The sequence below is a fragment of the Periplaneta americana genome, chromosome 9 (genome assembly GCF_040183065.1).
Source record: "Periplaneta americana isolate PAMFEO1 chromosome 9, P.americana_PAMFEO1_priV1, whole genome shotgun sequence".
NCBI lineage: Eukaryota > Metazoa > Arthropoda > Insecta > Blattodea > Blattidae > Periplaneta > Periplaneta americana.
The window spans coordinates 106,585,999-106,610,853 of NC_091125.1; the positions used below are offsets into that span (position 1 = coordinate 106,585,999).

The window sequence follows — 24,855 nt, forward strand, 5'->3', positions numbered from 1 at the left end:
GGAAAAATCTCTTACAGTTAGAAAAATAAGATGTAAAGCAAGCGAAAGAAAGCTGTATGGGAGGTAACATATCGATGGCTCAGAACCAGACTATTCCAAGTCCATTTTACTATTTTCTTTTCAGGAGAGTTATTTTAAGCTCCTGACATTCAAAGCTTCATGAAACAATTTGGAATAGCTTCATAGCAACCTTATGGAGAGGAATATTTACAATTTTGTTCGATTTATATATACAGACAAGAACGGGAACACAATGATACACAGATTTATGTCTTATAAAAAGTTGGACTTAGGACAGTCTGGTTCTCAGCCATCGATTATAGCATACATACTATTCCCATAAAATATTTACTATTCCTCATGAATCAGCCTTATTTTAGTAACACTACGATGATAATGATGATGATGATGATGGTGATTATTATTATTATTATTATTATTATTATTATTATTATTATTATTATTATTATTATTATTATTATTATTAAAGGAGAAATTATGAGATAACTGGGAAAACGTAGAGCATTTCGCGAAAATCTGCTCCAACCATAATTTTTTGTCCAACAAAAATTCCACTTGGATTCCAGCCATTCGTCAAACTGAGCATCTATTTTTAATTCTCATGAAATTTGCCTAGAACTTGTGCTGAATATAGAGATACATAACTTTTGGGTGGTCGTATATTCTTTTCTTAATAAGTATACTTGCATACAAAGCTTCTCGTTTTGTGTCCTAACCTGTAAATCTTTGTGATCATAATTGCATTCTAAAGGCAGTAACGTATTTTTAGTTGCTAAGCAACCAGAATTAATGACTTGGGCGCTTTGGCTAGGCTTTAGAAGATGAACAGCAAAGATAAAGATGACTTCATCTTTCCAAGAATCACTACACATAATTTCTTTCAGATCACAACCTCTTATAAGTTCAATGGACCCAACAGCAACTTCTTTACATAGTCACTGAACCTTTCGTCTGCAAAGTTCAGCTCGAAGGACGTTCTTCGCGGCTTTCTCAGGGTTTCTATGTAAATATCATAGCAGAATTCAAAGTAAGTCCTGAACGCTTCCTAATTAGTCCTTTCATGTTTGTCATTTCATCAACATTCATTCTATTCTGTCTAGTGCTTCAGTTTTCCAACCCAAATGACTGGGTTCAAATCTCAACTATACCAAGTTAAATTTATGGTATACAGGACAATTATTATTGAACCCTACTCGAAAGTAATCCCAATTTATAAAAAAGTCAGTAGATCAAGTCCAAATAGTTACAGACCAATTTCTATCATTCCAGTGCTATCTACCATATTTGGATATGTAATTTTCAATCAAATTTATGACTACTTTGAAAATTCAAATCTCTTTAGTACTAACCAATTTGGCTTTAGAAAAAGGAAATCAACAAATGATGCAATTAGCTTTTAATAACCGAAATTTTAAAAAATTTTGAAAATAGGTCACAAGTTAATGATGTGTTTTGTGATCTCTCCAAAGCGTTCGAATTGCGTTGATCACAACTTAATTTTATCAAAATTAGAATTTTATGGTATTCGAGGGAATACACTAAATATTTTTTAGAACCTATCTTTATGGCAGAAGGCAATAAGTCTCAATAGATGAAAATTGGTCAACTCTCTCCAGTATACATTATGGTGTTCCAAAAGACTCAATAATTGGTTCACTACTATTCTTAATAGCAATTAATGACCTTCCTGAATTCATTAAAGCTATAACAATTATGTATGCTGATGACATTACATTCTTATGTTTTAGCTCTACTCTGAATGAATTACATGCTCTAACCAATGAAATTCTATCACAGATGGCTTTATGGTTTGAATCTAACGGTTTTTTTGCTTAATCAAGAAAATACTATCAACATAACTTTTAGCCTAAATTATGTAATAAAAAAGGACAATTTAAAAATTTATAGGACTTTTTATAGACTCCAGTTTAACAATGGGGAAACATATCGAATATATATGCACAAAGTTATCATGAGTTATATATTTATTAAAGAAATTAGTGACTTGCGTTTCTCAAAATTATTTAAGATGATCCTACTTTTCGTTCTTTCAGTCGATAATTCGGTATGCCTTAATTTTCTGGGGATATGGTAGCAAAATTGGGAGTGTCTTTATTCTGCAAAAGAAAGCCATCAGAATTCTATGTCAATCAAACTCTCTTGAACATTGTCGACCACTTTTAAAACAATCACAGATAGTAACTGTCATAAATTTATAATGTCCTTTACACTTGACAAAATACAGACAATTACTAATTAGTAGCCAATATACATGATCATGAAATTAGAAATAGTGAAAAAAATTAATATTCCATACTGTAGATTACACAAAACTAGTAGAAATTTTTCCGTCATGGGGATAAAATTATATAATAAGCTTCCCAGTCAATATCATAAGTTGCCAACCAATAGTTTCAAAACTAGATTTTATAATTGTCTTTTAATTAATCCTTCCTAAGTTTGTAGATGAGTTTTAACATAAATTCATACAAAATTGTTTTTTAATAAATAAAATTATTTACATTTAGTTACAAATAATACATTAAGAGTGAAGTGTTTACATTAATTTTTAGAGTTTCAAAATGTTTTGTGTTTTCATTCTAATTAAACATTACTGTTTTCAATTCATGTGTATATTCAAATGTATGTTTTTTTTCCTTCTGTATTTGTGACGAAGCCTATCACTGTAAATTGCTTAATAAATTGGATTGTATTGAATTTGAACGTACTATCCTGACTTGCACGCACATTTAATTCTAGGTATTTTAGCCTTTCGTCCGGAATTTCTTAAATTAAAATTAAATACATATAAGTTATCAAAATCGTAATCTATTTCAACTATGCAAATTATTCACATATGTTTAAATCGATGTATCAACTGAGAAGTTATTCTGCGTCAGTGGAGTTCGTGATAGCGTAATGGTATTTTGACGTAATAGGACACAGAATTCGTCTTCGGTCGTCTAAAATTTGCCTTAAAATTGGGGGAAAAAATCTGCGCTTTATCAGGAATACACCGACACGTTGAATACATCACCCAGTTTCGAGAATGAAATTACAGTTGTGTTAATTTGAATGTTCGTTTTTGTTTCAGTTTACAAGTAGAAAGTAGGGGTCTATGATAAGAGAAGTAATTTTTGATGAATGGTATGCAATATATTTTCTCTTCGATATTAGTCCCAGCTTACAACAGATTTTTCACTATAGTTCCCTCAAAGTATATAATACGTGTCTATTATCATTTTAATATTTCAAAACTTGCGATTACAAATCAAATGAGTGGTGGCACAGGGCTGTAGCTGCTCTCAATGATGAGATATTACTAAGAGAGGCCGCGTGGTACCGCTAATTTTATACGCAACTTCGGCGTCCTCATGTTCGTAGAGAAGGGAGTTAGCGTCATTAGGCATGATCACACGTGCTATATTGGTTGATGACCTAACTACTAATAACATTAGCATTCAGTTGTGGCTCATACAATAGTCTTGTTACAGTAAGCATTTGAAACATACTGGGATTTTTTGGACATGCCTGCCTTAAGGTCTCTTTCCTTGGGTGTCATTAACAGCGCCGTTGAAATTTTTGCATTAAGGCCAAACCACAGTCTAGTATATACAGTCACGAAGCTTGAGTTTTGAGGGTGCTAGGAATAATAGACTGTGCAGGTACTATTTCGCATTGTCTGTAATGAGGCGACAGTAGCGATCCTAGTGGTTAGCTACTATCTATGGTTGCATATTTATTACGTATTGAGCTTCGTGACTGCATATACTAGACTGTGGCCAAACCAAATGATATAAAAATATATTTTGCAATAAAGATAAGGTCAAGCAGCCGACTCGCACCGGGCGCTGGATTCGAGCGTGATGGACTCGGCCACATTCAAACTCGGAGAGAGCTGCGAGTAGCCTACCTAGCAGGGCTGAACAGGATTTACCTCTTTTTTTGGCCGATTATGCTACAAATTAAATCACCAAATTAGATGTAACAATTTTGTTCCAGAAGTCAAATTTCTCGACAGTTTTTAATGTAATTTATGTCTAAGACATTCAACTTCAGCAATATACTGTGCTGTGCGACTTTCAACCAATATCCAGAACTGCACTTCGCTCCATAATGTCTGACAGGCGACTTAAACATTGCCGGGAGAGGAGAAGAGAAGTATAATTGCTATTCAACCGATGGCAGAAGTCTCATTCCACGCTTGTCTTGAAGTTAGTCGGAGGTAGAACGCTTCAGACTGCCCAACTTCAAGATAAGCGTGGAATGAGAGCTGTATAATTGGTTTAACAGTAATAATCTTTCTCTCTCTAAGCCAGCAATGTTTACATCGCCTATCAGACATTATGGAACGAAGTATAGACCTACCAGCTATCTCTACTCGGCTGCAATCTATTCTGACGGACCGACTCTAAATACTCGCTGAATGTACAGTAGTGGCAAAAAAACCGGACCGACCCTTTTAGCTGATTTCAGAGCCTTGTTCACTCCAGAGGACGATAGACTGGTAAGTAAGACTTTCGTGGTTCGAATCCTGCCAGGGAAGGAAACTTTTTTTGTTCCTTATTCAATTTTATTCCCAATACTTTTCGATTGCAGCGATATTTTACTACTTAGTTAACTTATTATTCCCAGAACATGAATTTTATGAGCAATCGAAAAATAGGCCTATTGGGAATAAATTTGAATAAGGAACAAAAAAAGTTTCCTTCCCAGACAGGATTCGAACCACGAAAGTCTTAGTTACCAGTCTATCGTGCTCTGGAGTGAACAAGGCTCTGAAATCAGCTACAAGGGTCGGTCCGGTTTTTTTTTTCTTGCCACTACTGTACACTTGGTCTAAATGAAACTGGCCGGTCTCTTGAGCAGTTAAAACTTTCTAAGTCCCTTCGGGTGAGCGCGCAGTTCACTACCGTAAATCTCCGTGCGCCTCTTTAGTTAACTCCATAATATAAGGCGCTGATTTGGGTTACATCCACAGCATGCTTCGAATCTCCGCAGAGAATTTTTTGTTCTGTCCTTTCTTTTATTTTTTACAACTCCTTTTAGTGTAATATAGTCAAATAATTTTGCTTATGTTACTTCGTGTTACTTACAGATAATTAACGAAATTGGTGAAAATTTGTAGTTATAATTCCAGGAAATCAGTATATATTTTGTCATCAGAATTATGGGTTTTCTTCTTGTTTACAATTACTACGTTTAGGCCCTGATGATCACGGATTTAGGTTAGTATAACTTAATAATCATATTCCCTGTAGCACAACTTGCAAATTAATTATTGCCAATTATGTAACCGTCAACATATTTACTGAATGTTCCTTAGGCAAGAGAGTGTAAAGCAGCAGGGATTAATAAAATAATTAACACAGCATTTTAATATGAAAGCCCCTAATTGTCGTCTTTAGTGTTGTTTCCATCTAGCGTCAAAAGTTTCTATTAACACGAAAAAAATAATAAAGCGAAAAGTATTCTAAGGGTTTAAAAAATGACGAAATCCTGTTATAATTTCACTGATGCACTTAAAAGGCAAGACAAAAAAAAGTTTAGTAGCTCCACGAACTTGCAACCTCACGAACACTTAGCTAACGCTCTACCACTAGTAAGAACGGCATTGTAACGAGCAATGGTCATACTCCACTTGAGAATCTGTTATACACTATATAGTGTTTGTGTTACAATGTTCACTGTTTAAACACTCTGAACGATCTGTTTTAAATCTCGTATATGAATTATTTTCTCGGAAGATTTTAGTGATTAATAGTTGTGTTCCCCATTATAACTATAATAATAATAATAATCCGTGGCGCTACAGCCCATGAAGGCCCTAGACCGACCAGCCGGCTGCTGGCCTCACGCCCACATGCCGAAGCAGAGGTGGACGATTATCCAACCAGAATGGAGGTATCGCATGGTTAGCACGATGATCCTCCCAGCAGTTATAGCTGGCTTTCGCAACCGGATTTCGCTATCTATCGTAGCTCCCAAAGTGCATCACGATGCTGGGTGGGCACCCGTTCCATACACTGGCCGAAATTTCATGAGAAAATTTCTTGCCTCATGAGGACTCGAACCAGTGCGCATTCCGTAACACGAGTCCTAGGTAGGATGTCCTAGACCACAACGCCACGGCGAGGGACCCCCGTTACTAGAAGAATATACGCAATCTTTTGAACAAAGCCTGGCTGTCCCGAGCGCTCACGGAAATATCCGATTCGAACTTGGTCTCTCAGACGCCCGCCAGTTTCATTTTGACCAAGTGTACTGTAGGACATTGGAACTTTTTTAGAGCAACGAATTTTATACTGGGATCATATTCGGAGACAAACAATTGCTACATAACCGTACTTTGCTCTTGCATCACGATTTATTTTTAGAAAACTGGCATAAGACTCATGCCAACGTGTTACGCTGTTACAAAAACACGACAGTGAAGGTGAACTGATCCGGTATATTGTAATAGTCTTGCTATATGACTTTGAAAAAGGGAAAGTTTAGATAACAAAGGAAACCAATGCACGCTACCCGGCAGTCATTTGTCATTATCCAGAAGATACCAATCACTTCAGACCGCTGCACAATTATCTCGTAACCACTTAACTAGTTCCACGCCTGCCAACACACGAGTGGTCCATATTGTTTCCTAAGGGCACTGCCAGTGAAGGCTAATGTAGCACACACGTAGTGCTGTATCAGTTGTTTTGTTTTACTGCTCCTTTTTGGTTAGAATTAGGACTTATCTAGTTGGAAATGTTAATCTATTATATTTCACTTAACGGAAATTGTATTCTCACTGAAGGCTCAGCCATGCTTCAGTCAGAAGACGTAGCTATACAGTATATAGCGCGGCTATTATCATACTTGCTGATATAGTAACTGAGGGTGGACAGATTTACAGTGTTTCTGTGCATAGATACTAACTCATCTCACGAATTAATCAGTTTTATTCAATTTCTTCATTCATTACGTAATACTTCTTTATTGGTTTATATACTATTATCAGTGGTAGTAATTGTGACTAGTATAGACTAATACAATTAATTATTGCTATGTTCGAAGTTTTTCTTGTGAAAAGTAAGTCCGGTAACTTCCCGTTGCTTTCCGCACATCACTCTCTCTTCTTTGCTAGCAGAAGAGGAGATGATACTAAAGGATATGCTACTGGAGCTAAATGACAAGTGTGAGCAGTATGGGATGAAAATAAAATAAATGCAAACAAGATGACGGTCAGGTTGTCGGAAGAAAAATAAAGAAGGTAAACTTGTGAGTTCTAAATGAGGCAGTAGAGCAAGTGGACAAATTCAGATACTTGGGGTGTAATATAAGCAGTAACATGAGCTGCTACTATGCAGTCAAAAAAGAATAGCAATGGCAAGGAAGCTTTTAATAGAAAAAGAAGCATCTTCTGCGGACTTCTGAAAAAGAATTAAGGAAGAAACTAGTGAAGTGCTTTGTGTGGAGTGTGGAATTGTATGGGGGCAGAAACATGGACATTACGACGAAGTGAAGAGAAGCGAATAGAAGCATTTGAAATGTGGATATAGAGAAGAATGGAACGTGTGAAATGGACAGAGAGAATAAGAAATGAAGTTGTGTTGGAAAGAGTGGGTAAAGTTTATCAGATATTCGTTTGAGTATAGGATATGACTCTGTCATGACTGATGGAGGTTAGCCCGTCTGTAAGCATCGGATTCACGAATACCACCCAGGCTGCCTGTCGATCTTGAACAATCATTGAATTCACGTATAAGACGCACAATGAGCTAAAGTGAGTTAAGTGCAAAGATCCGTCACGGGTTCGGCCCTTGAAAAGTCAAACCAGGTGGAATCTAGTGAAATGAAGGAATTGCTTCAACTGTCAGTGATTGCAACATTTAATATATTTGCTCTTCAAAGTAAATCTCGACCTGTTTACCGAATATGGTAAGAAGACTTAATTGCTTCGACTTCGACATTATTTGGCATACATAATCACCAAAGCAAACAAATTAGTATACAACACAGAACGCGTTTTACGTAGACAAATCCTCTTCAGTCCTGGAGAGAAGGTAAAACATTAAAAAGGTTTTATGATTTCGGAACAAATCAGAACCCTTATGTGTGTTTGTGTACAAGTACCGCCAAGCTGTGGATGAACGACCTGCACTGAGAACTGGCAGCGAGTATTGAGCCCGTTCCTGGAATGAAGCAGAAACCAGATCCGACCGATCACGTGCCCGTTGAGACCAGCACATCACCTGCGTGCAGCACAGATCGGAGAACGTGACGCGGCGCTCTTGAGGAATTTCACACCAATCCAATGACACTAATACCCACTTTCAAGCTTCTTCTTATAACTTTCTTCGCATAATAAACACCATTGCAGTCTGAATCATGCGGTTCCGTTTTGAAGGTTGTTTAGAACTACTGAAAACAATCATAAAATGATATCTTGCATATGTCTTACATCCGATCTGAATTGTATTTACTCTATTGAAGATTCTTATTTTTCATTAATATGTTAGCAGCTGTTTAAGTGCCTCGATAGCTATAAAGCTCCAGAGGATACTGTCGAGTACTTCTCTAAGATAAAGGATAATAGTGGCAACGACGAATTGGTGGAATGGTGGCACAGGAAATTAACTATCGTCGAGAAACCATGCCATACCGTGTCAAACTTTTGGAAGCTTGGTCTCCAGCGTGAAGGAAACGTAATGAAATTTGGAATTTATTCTTCACCAACAACGAAACTTACGATTTGAATAATAAAATTAATCTCGTCTATCTTCATATCTTTATTTGATGGTGCTGTATGAACTACTAGATTATTTATCGTCGATGGATTTGGTGATGCCCCTTGCCGTAGTACTGTGGTCATAGAAAAAGTATAAGACAAAGTACAAACATCCAGTTCACTGGAATAGAGACAAACTTCCGCCCACTCCGGGCATTAAAATATTGAAAATGTCCGAGCATTCTACTGAGTCATAGCAATGGACGTATCACAATTATTTATTTATGGTGTCAGATACTTAGATGCATGTTTCGTTCTATTCATCATGTAATCTTCTATTTTGTCTATAATATACTCATAAGCTTTCAGTGTGTCTATCATGTCTATGATATATTTGTTATATTAAGCTTCCAATGTGTCTATTATGTCTATGATATACTTGTTATATTAATAATCTAATATGTCTATTATGTCTATGATATACTTGTTATATTAAGCTCGCTAATGTTCATATTGAGTTTATGATCTTACACTCCAATGATCCTGCAAGTTTTATTTCAGCAGCTACTATTCCTCTTACCTGATAATATGGTGTCAAAGTTAATACTTTAATACATAAATAGTGCTCATATAGTCAGTCCTCTATAAAACAAGTTATTACATATTCTCAACCATATTTTCTTAGTGTGTTTACTTTCATCTCTCTCCTTTAAAATGTTTCTTTCTTTCTTTTTTCTTTCCTTCTTCTTTCCTTCCTTTTGTGTTTCTTTTCTCTGCTTGCTTTTTTTCTTCTCTTACTAAATTTCTTTCTGTCTTTTCGGTTTTTCTGTCTTCGATTCTTTCTTTTACTGTTTTAATTATTTTATATCCATTTATTCATACACTCTTTAACATCTATGGTTATATCTCGTGTGTAGGATATTTGAGTATATCAATAGGCCGTTGACTATGGTTGAGTTTCTGTTTCTATTGCTGTGTGTTATAAATGGCCTCTCTTCATGTAACTGTTTTTTAGATTTTTTTAAATATTTATAAGACTGGTCAGTAAGGCGATGATGAATCATGGCATGTAAATTTCCAATCTGACGTCTGCCTTTCTGACTGAGGGAAACTATTAAAAACTGCAGTCAGATTCGCCGGCCATAGGGTTTGATCCTGGGACCTCACGAAGGCGAGTCTCAAACATTACCATCTGAGTCATCTCGCTCGGACTTATTCTTTTATTTCAGTAAAATATTTACTTTATTCATTCAATTGTTTATTTTTCATTCTGTTCTTAATTTGTTTCTTTAATTTATCATTCCTTTCTTTTATAATTTTTTTATTCTCCATAGTCCAGTCCACATCTAAAATTGTAAAATCATCCCTATCACAGGCCATAAAAGCCCACGGGTTGTGGAAGGTTAGGCTCCCATCTGTACAATCGACACTAGAGAGCAGTAAGGATGTCAGTCTTTACCCCCAAGGAAACAGCCCTGACACTCATATCTATTAAAGGCCGAGTAAACCCCATAGACATAATGCGGCCAGAAGGATTGGCTCAATGAAAAGAATTCATGACCATATCGAGAATCGTTATCCGCGACTCCCCGACTTGCAGCGTTACGTCTCAACCGCGACTATACCGCGCACCCCAGTCAACATCTACCTGATACTAAACGAATACGCGATAGGAAATGCGGGACGTGAGATTGACACGTTTTAGGTCCCCCACCTAAGAGCATATGTCAGCACATAACGCTGACAAGAACAAAATCGTGCCCTAGGAGGTATTCGTATCCATCACCGTGAAGTTCATGCAGCGTTAGAGCTGCGCCTTAACTGATGTGTACGCCACGATCGACATGCTCTTAGGTAGGTCGAATAAATATAGCCCTTGTTTATTTGCTGCATGATTGCATTACATAATATAAGAAACTACGGAGGTTTCAGTCTTATACCACCGTTTAAATCTCCAACGCGATCAACCGGTAAGTTTCGTAAGCCTTATATCTCCTCGCCATCTATAACTTTTCTGCCTTTGTAACAACACAAATTAGGAGATAGTATTCAAGTCTCATTAAATGCTACATAACCAAAATTCACTTAGATATTGGGATATTTTACGACTCTGTATCAACATCTAGGTTATTTAGCGTCTGAATGAAATGAAGGTGATAATTCCGGTGAAATGAGTCCGGGGTCCAGCACCGAAAGTTACCCAGCATTTGCTCGTATTAGGTTGAGGGAAAACCATGGAAAAAATCTCAACCAGGTAAATTGTCCCAACCAGGATTCGAACCCGGGCCACCTAGTTTCGCAGCCAGACGCGCTGACCGTTACAAATTTGTGCAATTAATATCAAGTAGATTAATTCAATTTATAATCATAAACAATGCATCAGTTGAGCTATACAGACTACTATACAATTTACAGCATATACTGGATGTTCATTTCAAAGTGTGTCATGACGTTACTGTTGATGAGTCAGCGATTTGAAGCGAGTTTCAGCTTTTGTGTCAGAGAAGTTGCCTATTAATCAAGGCGTTCAACCTGAACTTGAGAACGTGTACGGCATACCTTGAACGTCGTAGCAACAGATGGCGGTCTGTACGGTCTGTGTGCTACCATAACCTCTTTCGAACTGTGTTTTGCGCGGGCAAGTCGTACATCGGTTGCGTACGGCAACATTCCACAATACAAATCAGATGCTCCGTGTCCATGTTGACTGTCGAAGTTAATGTCAACAAATACGTAAGTAATCGTCTTAACCCTCTCCACATATCCCGACAGTAAGAAAAAACTCACCTCAGTACATGTTTCGAAACAGTTCACATCCTGCCACTACCGTCGTTACCGCACGTATCGGTAAGTACTCTTCTGAATGAACGCCGTACTTACTAGGCAACTTCTCTGGCACATAAGTAATACACCTCTGCGGAAGTGTAGGAAGATTGAATTCTCTAGGCTCATCGACTAGCCACATGACGGCATACAGCGAGCCATGACACACTTTGAACTGAACACCCAGTACAATTCATCACTTGAGCTATACAGACTACCATTGAATTTACAGTAGGCCTATATACAATTCATCAGTAGAGCTACACACACTAGTAATCATTTTAAAAGCATATACAATTCATCAGCCAAACTATACAAAACATATACAATCAAATTAGTTCAATTTACAAACTTATTTTCGTTAAGCTATACAAAATTGTACAATTCATATGAAGTAGAGTAATTCAATTTATAAGCTTAAACAATTCATCAGCTGACCTATACAGTATACTATTTAATTTACAGTACATACAATTCATCAGTTATGCTAAACAAAAATATACAATGCATAGTAAACAGATTAAGTCAATATAAAAACATATTTTAGTTGAGCTATATAAAATTGTACATGTCATTTATGTAGAATAATTCAATTCACAAGCATAAACAATTCATCAATTGTGTAGAAGGTATGAGTGTGCAGAAATTTGGTTAATTCTTTTCTGAACCTTTTTTCGTGGTTCTTCAAATCTTTAAGATAATTAGGCAGTGCATTGAAGTCTGTTATACATGAATAGCGAACTCCTTTTTTAAAACAGCTTAGACTAACAGAGGGTAGATGAAGATCTGATTTATGTCTTGTATTAAAATGATGAATGTCTTGATTACTACTGAATTTATCTTGGTTCTTAATATACAGAACCATTAGGGAAAGAATGTATTCACAAGGTAAAGTCAAGATTTCTAGGTTTCGGAAAATATTTTTACATGATGTCCTTTTATACACACCGGCCATTATTCTTATAGCTTTCTTTCGTAAAACAAAAACGTGTTTAGCTTCAGACGAGTTACCCCAGAATATTAATCCATATTTCATTACAGAGGGGAAATATGCAAAGTATGACATTTTAAGTAAGTTTATATCACCAATAGTAGATAAGGATCTTAATGCATAACAGGCAGAACTCAATTTACGAGTAATACATTCTATATGCGTTTTCCAGTTCAAGTGATTATCCAATTCTAAACCAAGAAATTTTGTGCTTATAGATTCTTTGAGATGAGTTCCATTTAATCGAATACTGTAGGAAACCTGAGCACTATTGTGTGTACTAAATTTGACTGCACTGGTTTTATCAACATTAAGTGCTAGTTTATTTGCATGGAACTATTCATTCATTAGATTAAGCACTGTATTAGAAGTGTTTATAAAATGATCGTATTGTTTGCTTGAAATATTTACACTTGTATCATCTGCAAATAAAATTACATGAGATAAATTGTTTATGGTCAAGGCTAAATCATTAATATAAACTAAAAACAACAATGGACCTAAAATTGACCCCTGCAGAACACCATGTTTAATATTTCTAAATTCTGAATAAGTAACTTTATGACTATTTGGTACATTTATTTCTACTTTTTGTTTTCTATTTGATAAGTAAAATGTATGCCAATCCAGTGTCTCTTCTTTAATACCATAAAACTTCAATTTTTTTACTAATATACTATGGTCTACACAATCAAATGCTTTAGCCAAGTCACAAAAAATCCCACCTACATGTAGTTTCGAATTTAATGAATTTAGTATTTCATCCACCAAGCTAAAAGCAGCATTCTCTGTCAATTTCTATTTTCTAAATCCAAACTGTTCTAAAACTAATATATTGTTGGACTCCAGGTAATGATATAATCTATTATACATAACTTTCTCAAACACTTTTGAAAATGTTGTTAATAATGATATGGGTCTATAATTAGCAATGGTACATTTATCTCTCTTTTTGTATATTGGTTTTACTATTGAATATTTGAGTCTTTCTGGAAAAATATCACATTGCATTGATAAATTGCATAGATAGCTTAACGGAGGGGATAATATTTCAGAACAAGGTTTCAGAACTTTACTTGGAATTTCATCATATCCAGAGGAATATTTTGTTTTTAGTTGTTTTATCACATGCATGATTTCTGCTGCGGTAGTGGGAATAAATATGAGACCTAAAAACTCAGTGTTAAATGCACCAGTTAGGTAACCAAGTGCAGCATCTTCTGCACAATCTTGAATGTTTAAGTTCTGAATAATATTTATATAGAAGTCGTTAAAATGATTTGCAATTGATTTTGGGTTATCTATTTTACTATCATTGATTTTAATGCAAGTAATATTTTCATTCTTTGAATATCGATTAGTTTCATTTTTAATAATATCCCAAATAGTTTTAATCTTATTATCTGAATTTTGTATTTTTTCATTCAGATACATTTTCTTTGCATCCTTTATAACTTTTGTCAAAGTTTTACAGTAATTCTTGTAGTAATTAAGAACATGAGGATCATCACTATTCCTACTTACTTAGAAGAACAGCTTATATCATTTTAACAAATTCTGAAATATAATTTTTAGATTGCCATTCCGAATATAGTACATCTCTTAATGATACGCGTGTTAAAAATTTACTGTTAGGGGTCTATATGGTAACATGCGAAAGAAACGGTTTGAACAACGCCAGGCCTACTATTAAAAATGACTTTTTGGTTAAAATACGTACACAAATTAAATAAATTACTCTAACAACAATTTTGTTCATGGGCATAACTTTAAATCCATGTTTTAAGTCTTCAAGAAATTGTTATATTAATGCTGCAGTTGTTGTAGTTGCTTATAGAAATGTCTTGTGTGGGTGGAAACACTACTAACACACTTTCCAGAATTTATGGAAAGTAAATTAGAGTTTGAAACATCGTCTGAAATGAATGGGAAGAATCTTCTCGCTGTACTTTTTATCAAGCTAAATTTATATCATCCGATCATGGTCACAACACAAGAAGATACAATATTTCGCTCCCCCTCATTGAACCAAAATGTAAGACTGAAGCAGGTCTAGGCACAGTTCTAATTACGATCGGGTTATCATCTCACAGCACCTCAGAGTCAAACTGTTCCTGTCACGAGCCGCACGTCTTCATTGCGCTTAGGTTTGCTTCATCTTCAATCCAATCAAGTCTCTTAACTTTCCGTTATTCATCTGGACTCTACGAGCGTGACTCATAGACGTCGCTAGTGCCGAGAAGCGTAGACCACTTAATTCGTCAGAGACTATCCAGAGTGCACCATAGGCGGTGAAACTTCATTACATGTAACTCAATAAATGTTGATAATTATGAGAATTGCCGGGATATCACACGGGAACTGGAGTATTCAGAGGAAACTCCTGTATTGCCTGAACCACAGACATGCCCAACACAAGTTATAAATTCAGGATTGATCGACAGGGATTTTACCCGAGTCTTCTGGCTTAGGCTGTGAGTCTAACACGCTAACACTGAGCTACAGTAGCGGTTGAAGTCAACTGGTATGTTTTACATAAACTATTTCTTACTTACTCTTACTTGTGTTAGGCCTAAGCAACACGTTATGGTGCGTATTTAATTCATATATATATATATATATATATATATAAACAATGAAAAAATGCAAAATAAGATATCAGTATCACAACAGGAAACAGAATTGGAATGACGCTTATTAACTAAGTTATTCTTCGTTACTTTCTTTCACGACTGAGCGTCCTGATTTGAATTACACATACAGAATTGAAGGGTTCAGAGCCATAGTGGGCCAAGCGCCATTTATTAAAAACGTAGAAAGCAAGGTTTAAAGTTAAGTGAATACCATAGCTTAATGAAGACTGACATATCATGTAATTTTAATGTGTATACTTTATATTACTTGCTATATATTTGCATTGAATTGTGGTAATAACTTCATTTTAACCCTTGTTTTCTACGGTTTTAGTAAATGGCGCTTGGCCCACTATGGTTCTGAACCATTCAATTTTCGTACTCTAGAGTTGTAGACACATGCAAATAGCGGGCTGTGATCAGCATGGAACAAAGACACTAGTTCCTGCAACATCACCATCATCTCCTTTTCATTTCTTTCAACGATTGGGCTCTATGATCAGTACCTTCTTGCTCTTGTAAGAATTTTGTATCCAAAGTAGACACTCAAAAGTTGCACTACTCTGTAGTCATATAGTTAGCATGATAGAAGATTTAAGAAAATATGGGGCAACACAAAATCAGTGACATTCCTAGTAGGTGCCTAAAAGTGAGAGAGAAAGTATGTATATAAGAAGGGAAGTCAAGCAAGTTATTTCTAGTATTATGAAGTTTCCGCCACGAATTACCACCTTTAAATATCTTTTCAGAAAGTGGGTAACATTAATATTCTTTAAACAAGACAAAGCTTTCGTTTCTCACTGCTCATATTCGACAATAGTAATGTTATTGTTCTCGCAGTGTAATTCTAGCAATGCTTCTCATCCTTGCTATGCGCCCATTCCGGTCTTCAATTTTCTGCTTTCATTATCATTGACAAAGCACCTGGATACTTCTAGTTTCCTGGTAGGAATGGACAATAGCTGGTGAAATATGTATCAAATATGTGGTAGAAATTGGAATGTTCATTCTAAGGTGAATGGTAAAAGGCGCAGGATGTTATGGCTTTAGAATTCAGGAAACCAGAGAATGAAATTTACAGGCCACTAAAACACAGATAATCGAATATTCTGTAATATGTGTGAGTCGCCTAGAATCAATCTGTACTTTCTGCAAATTATGAAAAATGGGATTAAGGTATATCTGAGTGTAGAATTATGCAGGAAATGTGATAAACTGCTCGTTTGGAGTCAAAATGGAATTTATCTGCCTACTTGTGACCAATAAAACGGTACAAAAGGACGTATTTCAACCAGTCATGATTGTTTATCGCTACAATTTTATCACTTCTCTAGAATTTGTTTGTTTTTATAATTCCCTAGCATTTGTTTCTTTGTTTGCCATCACTTAAAAATTGAAATTCTTTACGGTACTAAAAAAACATGCTTTGCGATGTCTTTGTTTCCCGCATAGACAGCCAACTGAAATTGGTGGCTCCGTTCAAACGTTTTAGTGAAACTAACATTAGTGAAATAGAATTTTAGTAAGTCAATTAATACTTATTTTATTGTATTAGACCTCCTACCATTTGTTTCTTGTTTGCCAACATTTCAAACTGCAAATTCTTTATGGTACTATAAAACATGCAATCGTTATTGTAGATAGTCAACTGAAAATGGCGGCTCCGTTCAAACTTTTTGGTGAAACTAACATTAGTGAAATAGAATTTTCTTAAGTCAATTAATATTTTATTGTATTGGAGTACTGTACTTTATTTCTTCCAATCTTTATATACTTTCTTCTAATCGTGTACGCTAATAGTCAATTAAATTCCACTGGACTTTTGATTGTCTCTAGATAAATCAAAAGCTTTAGTGAGGTTACTGTTAACAAATACTTCTATTACCACTGCTACCACAATAAATAATTACGGTATATTAGCAATACACAACACTACTGCTACCACTACCAATATTACCACCACCACTGCTAGTAATTCTATCATTACCTGTACTAGTGTCCTGCAATGTTGTAACATGAGAGAGACAACCAATACATTACAAACTTCTTCTAATTTCATACGAAAAGTTAATAGCAAGATGTGTGATAAAATCCCTAAGCGGTTACAACACGAAAGGGTGGGGGTGGAGGATAGCGAATATTTTTATAACAAGGTGAACAAACACGACAGGCCTCCGTCTGCAGAGCGAACATCGGCGAATATGTAACTTCACCATACTCGACAAACTTGAACCGAACACAGCGCCTGTAATGCATGACGGTAACCTGTACTACTACCACTAATAGTACCATTGCCACTACAAATACTACTACCAGCAGTAATACTACCAGCGCCGATACTACTACTACTACTACTACTACTACTACTACTACTACTACCACCACCATTAATACTACTATTACCACAACCAATTCTGCTAATATTATTGTCAATAATGCTAATATGATCACTACTATTACTGTTATCATTACCAACACGACTACCTACATCAAAACTATTATTTCCACTATCAATGATACTCTGACTACTTACCACCGCTAATAATGATACTATAACCACTGCCAATAATTCTACTATCAGTACTACTACTATCACTAATACTACTACTGCCACTACAAATACTATTGCTGTACTATGACAGCTAATATTACCCGTGTCATTAGCAATAGTATTATTACTACCATTACTACTTTAAGTACCGTACTTATAAAAGTATTACCACTACCAACACAACTATTACCATTATCAATACTAATACAGTATTATCAGGGCCCATAATACTATTACTATCACTAATACTATTATTGGCTATATCAACAAAAATAGTATAACTAATACTGATATTACTACCACTAATATTACTATACTATCATCACAACCACCACTACTAATACTAGTACTATGAGTGCGAATAATATTATTACCATTGTCAATACTACTAGTACCACCACTAGCACTAATATTACTATATTACTACAATGACCACAGCCATTACTATTATCATAACTATTATTGCTGTTACTACCAGCAGTGCTACTGCTACTAACATCACTGCAATATCAGTAAAACTACTAATACTACTAATACTACTGTCCACACCTGTGGAGTAACGGTCAGCGCGCCTGGCTGTGAAACCAGGTGGCCCGGGTTCGAATCTAGGTCGGGACAAGTTACTTGGTTGAGATTTTTTCCGGGGTTTTCCCTCAACCCAATACGAGCAAATGCTGGGTAACTTTCGGTGCTGGACCCCGGACTCATTTCACCGGCATTATCACCTTCATATCATTCAGACGCTAAATTACCTAGATGTTGATACAGCGTCGTAAAATAACCCAATAAAATAAAAATAAATACTAATACTACTATCACTACCGCTACCACCAACCTAAGATCTCAACACTACTACTACTACTACTACTACTACTACTACTATCACTACTACGTCACTAGTCTCTCAACTTTCCCTTTGGGCATAAAAATAGTTTATTAACTCTCAGTCGGTTTTAAACTATTAAACTTCATTGCTAATGGGAATTAAGATAAACTCTGGGTCACCCGAGGACGTCTTTAATAGCTGAATGTGTAAACAAAAAGTGTTATTTAGCCACTGAAACTATTACAAGCTTTAAGTCCTTTCTTGTGTCATTCTGTAACTCTCTCTTGACTTTCAAATCAGAAGTCTGAGCAAGTGAGAGCGAGAAACCGGTAGAATAAACTTGAAAAGTCACTTTTCATGTAACAAACCTACACAAAGATTCAACATTATGTTAACAAATCGCGTCGAACTTTAAAGCGATGCCTCACAGAAACTCTCACAAGATAAAAACCTGTTTGTATAAGCTACAATTCAACCATTTTGTCACCGAAGTCGTTGTTCATCTCTACTCCTGTGACTTCTTTGATAATTTTCAGAAAGAAAGTACAATCTAAAAACTGTCAGTTTTGTTTTCGTTTGCGTGTCCGTGCTAATAACTGAATCGGTAATTTGAAAGGATTTACTTGTTCAGATATTTGGACAAAAAGTCTTTGGATGTACTGTAGGTAATATACATACAGGGTTCGCCAGGGAAACGGATGATTTTATTTAAAGTACGCGTACAGAATTTTTGTAGGCGATAGATGGAGCTGTTATCTGTTGTTATATTGCCGAAACTATGCCATTTACGCAGCATGATCAGTCGCCATGGAACAATGGAACGGTGCACAGCGTAGGTACATATGCAATCAAAGCATTTTCAAAACAATGACAGTTACAAGGCTGCTAACAGATCTTCTTCCACCCGGTGGCTTTCCCTTCATAACAGATCCTGTGGCCTCGAAATTTGTAATCCATAATTTGATCGCATGTGTGCTAGGCACAAGAGATCATGACATCCGATATTGAAATGTGTACGAAAATCTCATCTACCAGCCTCGTAACTGTCACTGTTTTTAGCCCTTTGATTGTATATGCACGCTGTGCACCGTTCCATTGTTCCATGGCGACTGATCATGTAACGCTGCGTAAATGGCATAGTTTCGGCAGCGAGATAGAAACTCTCCCACACGTCCTCGGTTCTTGTCCGCATGGCGAGGCTTACCAGACACCACAAAGTAAGAAGCGCCATTGCTCAAGCACTACGTATAGATATATGTTTTCGAAGAGGTTAATGGTCTATCGACCACCGACAGTACTTGTAGGTTAGATATGATCGCTTTCCAGGACCATCGGAGAGGTTTTATAATTGACCCTACAGTTCGTTTCGAGACTTGCAAGACCACAAGATACTCATAAGGAAGAACAATTAATCTATTGAATCAACAATCCCGTATTATCAAGAGAAATACCAATTACGACAGACGTAATAGGCTTGATGGTCGGAGCAAGAAGATCCGTCCCGAAGCAGTCTGTTGATTTTTGCAAGGTTTTTTTATTTGCCATCATCTACATATAATTACTAATGTTTGTTTACTTGCGTTGAAAGGTTCGATTGCATTGTTAAGAAATCACCTCAGATAAGACATTGCACTGTAATTTATTTCTTTCTCTTTCTTGCATTGGTTTTTATATTCATAACAAATTATTCGTGTAATATGTACTATTCAAAATTTTGTTTTGTAAATTGTATACTTTGTCTTTTAGGCAATCCCTCTTTAGGGAAAGTGTTTGATAATAATAAATATATAAATTATTTTTGTTTATTTATTTTATGCAATCCTTTTTATTATACCCATATGTAATTCAAATTTTCGAGGTATACTGAAGGTAAATCTGCCAGGGCTTAGATGGGATGGCCCACCTGTTGAATGCCACCAAGACCACTTGTCTGACTGACACAATCATCGCATAATGCAAGTCTAAGTGTACGGATCCATTCCGAGTCGGCTCTAGAAAAACCAATCAGTCAGAAGTTAGGCGAAATGATGAATCTTGCAATGGGAATAGTTTGAAGCAAGTTTATAAAATTTAAAATGGACTAGAGCCAACGTTCGGAATCTTGCAAGGGATAAAAGAAAATAACTAAATTTCCTGTATTATTGTATTTTTAATTGAAAACATTGTGATGCTGATGTTGTGAAAGAGGCGCTCTCTTGTCGCCACGATCGGATAAAACTAAAGCTGGGATTTCGTTTTTGTTTTATTAGATGACGTTTCTCTGTGTTCTGCAATACTACGAAGGAAGATTAAGAACGTTCCACTGGTTCTGACAAGCGTGCGCTTTTCTAATTTCTTATGCTGAAAGTACTGGACAAAAACTGTGAGAAAGCTATGGGGGAGATGTAGTCGCACGTTTTATTTTAGGTAAGAGAGGTGGCTGTCGCTTTGTTGGTAATGCAGCGTGCAGGGATATCAGTGGTCGTCGAGGTCGTGACCTCCCGTCCATCTGCCAGCGTCTGACATCTCTCACACACACAAAATTACACTCGCTGACCACAACGGCGAGCTCCATGCTCATTTTCTTATGAGAAAGGGAATTGGATTAACATTTCGTTCCACGCTTTTCAGGCGGTGTGGTAACAGCAGATTAAGTGTGAACAAACTGTGGCCCACGGACCCGAAACAGCTTTACACTTAAGTTTACTGTGCATACAGTAAGTCCCTCTGCATTAAGACCTGTTATTATGTGCGATCTCAGTAAGGTTATAATCTTACTTAAATGACTACAACAGAAGGTGTATGTGAATGGCATTTTGTCAAATGGTGTAGCTCCAGGGAAAAAAATCCTCTTATCAACGAGGTCTATTAATTTCAATTTCGTCCAATTCATGATTAGGGGCATGAATTAGGCTAGAAATTAATTTATTACCATTTATTCACCTAATATCAACCAACAAAAATGTATATACAACAGAAACCTCAATAAAATATTTCATTGTACCTGTTCTAAGCCCTTTTCTATTTCTTGCTTTTGTTAATGATTTAGGTGATCATGTTCCTATCCACTTTGTAATGTTTGCTGATGATGTAACTTTTTGTTTCTGATGTTGCATTTACTTACTTAAATGGCTTCGAATCTTTCAATACTCGCGCCATAATTTGTGACACCAATACGCGGATTACATTTGTAATCCATCTCTCATTTTTATAACTATTTTTACACATGTTAATATGCAATTTTACAACATATAATAGTAACATTACCATTAATCATTAATAAATTACCTCACATCTTCAGTTATACGTGTCAGTAATGGACAAGCCTTGCGGAGTACAGTGGCGTTTCTCCTTGACTCCAGTTCCGCTACGATTCCACGCTTAGCGCCCTTGATGTGACCTAGTGATCTTTATCTTCATCACTGTCCATATTAATTACAGAGTTTATTTCCATTAAATTACAATACCCGCTAATCTTGTAAAAGGCCAAAGTCAATAACTGTAGTCATGTTAATGGGGAAGGTGATCTTTTAGCATTTATATTTTCAAGGATACTCAATAAACTAAAGAGAGCTCAATAGCCTATGGATTTAAAATATGCAAGAAAAAGTCATTTGTATTATTATTATTATTATTATTATTATTATTATTATTATTATTATTATTGTGCTATTTGCGGATGACGAAGTTGTATTATCAACGATCAATTTTCGCTCATGTTCCGTGTTTAACATAGAAATATCGTCGTTGTTTCTGCAATAACTCCTATGTGACATATTTATCGATTTTCAGATTTTTGTTCTATTAAATAACTGAAATAGTAATACAGCAAATAATAAAATTTCCTATCTGTAATTATATTTCTTTCTTTCGAAAATGTAAGAATTCTCAATCCCCTATGTATGGCTGCCATAGGATGAATAAATGTGTTTTTTCCTCCTACTGAAAAATTGTATATTTTGCACATAGGAGTTATTGCAGGAACAACGACGATGTGTCTCTGTAAGGCTGAAAGAGTGTAACAGCCTCAGATTCTCGAATGAAGAAAACAGAAGTTAGATTTTAGTATTGCTGTAAATGTTCTACAAAATTTGCAGGAAATGGAGATGACACAGAAGTAATAGAACTGGTTTAACAGTGTTGGTTATCTACGGGCTTACAACAGATCAAAAGAATGTTATAAATGTAGACTTGCTGCTCATCCCAAATGTAATTTATATGTTAGCAGACAGCAGATGGTATTAATGGGAACACTCACCTCGAAAGAGACACTCAATTTTCGGACAACTGGTTGGTCGGAACTATTTTGTTCTTGTTATTCTGCCCATACTATATGGGCTAGGCAGTTTGCTTCCTAGCAGAAGAATAACTCTGTGGTGCCGAGTTATTACACAAAATCAGTTCTTAATCTGAGGCCAACGCACTCGGAGAGGCTTGGTAACCAAACACAGAATTCATTTAATGTACTCATTGAGAATAATTGGAGCCGTAATGTTGTCCAATTGCCGACTGGAATTACACTTGGCACAGTTGTCTGATCGGGGAATTCGCGGCGGTTAATTAATGCACGGATATCACGGATCTTGTCTGTCCCAATCTGTGAGAGGTACGAGTGGAATTTTCCTAAAGAACTGGAATGTGGCTTCGTGAAACCGGAGGCATAAGGTGTGTAGTTTATTGGAAGTTGGAACAGATGCGAATGACTGTGAGCCCGGCGCTTCGGCCGTTGTTGGGAGTACGAGGATGACCTGCAGTCACTGTCTCGTATATAACATAAACTCATTTAAAGGTAACCATAGGAATCGAGGATATAAAAATGGGTGGCAACGTAGAAGTGCTATCGTAATACTGTGAAGGAATATAGGCCCTACCTATATCACAACTTGACTAGAACACTGGAGTAAGGGAAAGAAATAAAACTTGAGAGCTTGAAGTAAATAGCCAAAATAAAATAAATAATAAGAAAAAATTGAAAACAAGATAAATAGAAGAAGGATACACATAAATACATTGATAAATATGAGATGAAAATAAAAAAGAGAATGCAGGAAATTGAAGAAATAAAAGGTAAATAAAAGAGCAGTAGTTAAATTATAACAATAATGGAGTAAGAAAGGAACAAGAGAGAAGAAGATGAAAAGAACAAAAGGTATAAGAAAGAAATACATATACTGTATAAATGCATATGTATGACACGCATATGTATGTATATACGAAAAGAAAAAGAAAGGGCAAAAATAAATGAGTAAGAATGATTAGAGAATGAAGCAGAAGAAAAGGAAAGGAGAGAGAAAGCACATGAAGGAAGAAAAAGGAAATAATAAAAGAAGAAACACAGAGGAAAGGAAGAAAAAAGGAATAATACGATATAAGGATAAAGGAGAAGAAAAAGGAGAAACATGATTGGAAGAAAGTTGGAGAAAACTAGGAAGATTATAGAAGGAATGGAAAAGAGGAAAAAGGTGGAGAAAGGAGAGAGAAGAAAAGAAAACAGGAAAAGAAAAGAATCTAAAAAGAGAAAAGGTAGAAAGAAAGAAAATGTGAAGTAAGAAAGAAAAGAGGAATAAAAGAAACAGTAGGATAAAAAGTAGGATAAAAGAAAAGAGACAAAGAAAATAAATGAATTAAAGAAAAGTAGGTTGAAAAAGGAAACAGAAGAAGGAAGAGAAGAAAGAAAGGTTGAAAAAGAAAGAAAGATGAAAGAAAAATAAGAAAAAGGAAAGTATGATAAAGGAAAGGAAGGAGAAAAGAAATAAAGTATGAAGGTAGAAGTGTAAAAGAGAAAAAAGTAAATAAATAGATAAATAAAGTTGGAGGAAATATAAGAAAAATAAAGAAGACTGAAAGGTGAAGGAAGGAAGAAATAAGGAAAGAAAAGAAATTATGCTAGAAGAAAAAGAAAAAAGTAAATTTGAAGATAAAAGACAAAAAAGAAGAAAGAAAAAGAGAAAAGATAAATAAAGGAGTAGAAAGAAAAAGAACGGAATTAAAGAAAGAAGAAAAGAATGAGGGACAGAAATAATTAAAAGGATAAAGAATAAGAAAAGGATGAAAGGAAAGAAGCTTGAATATAGTAAAACAGGAAATTTATGAACATAGACAAGTCAAAATATTAAAAACAAAGTAAGAAAATGGAAAAAGAAGTGAAGAACGAATAAATAATAAAAGGAAACGGAAACGTGAAGATAAAAATGTAAAAAGGAAAGCAAAGAGAGATCGGGAGAAAAAATAAAATTTAAGAAGAGAAGAAAAAGCATAAAAGAATTTAAGTGGAAAGAAATAGCACAAAAAATAAAGAATGGAAAAAAGACTAAATAA

At 35.5% G+C, this 24,855-nt stretch overlaps 1 protein-coding gene across 2 annotated transcripts in view; it reads left to right on the forward strand.

Moving 5' to 3' along the window:
* The window catches only part of kkv (hyaluronan synthase-like protein kkv), a 217,316-nt gene that overhangs the window by 91,705 nt on the left and 100,756 nt on the right, over positions 1-24,855 (forward strand). The gene's annotated exons all lie outside the window — the stretch shown is intronic.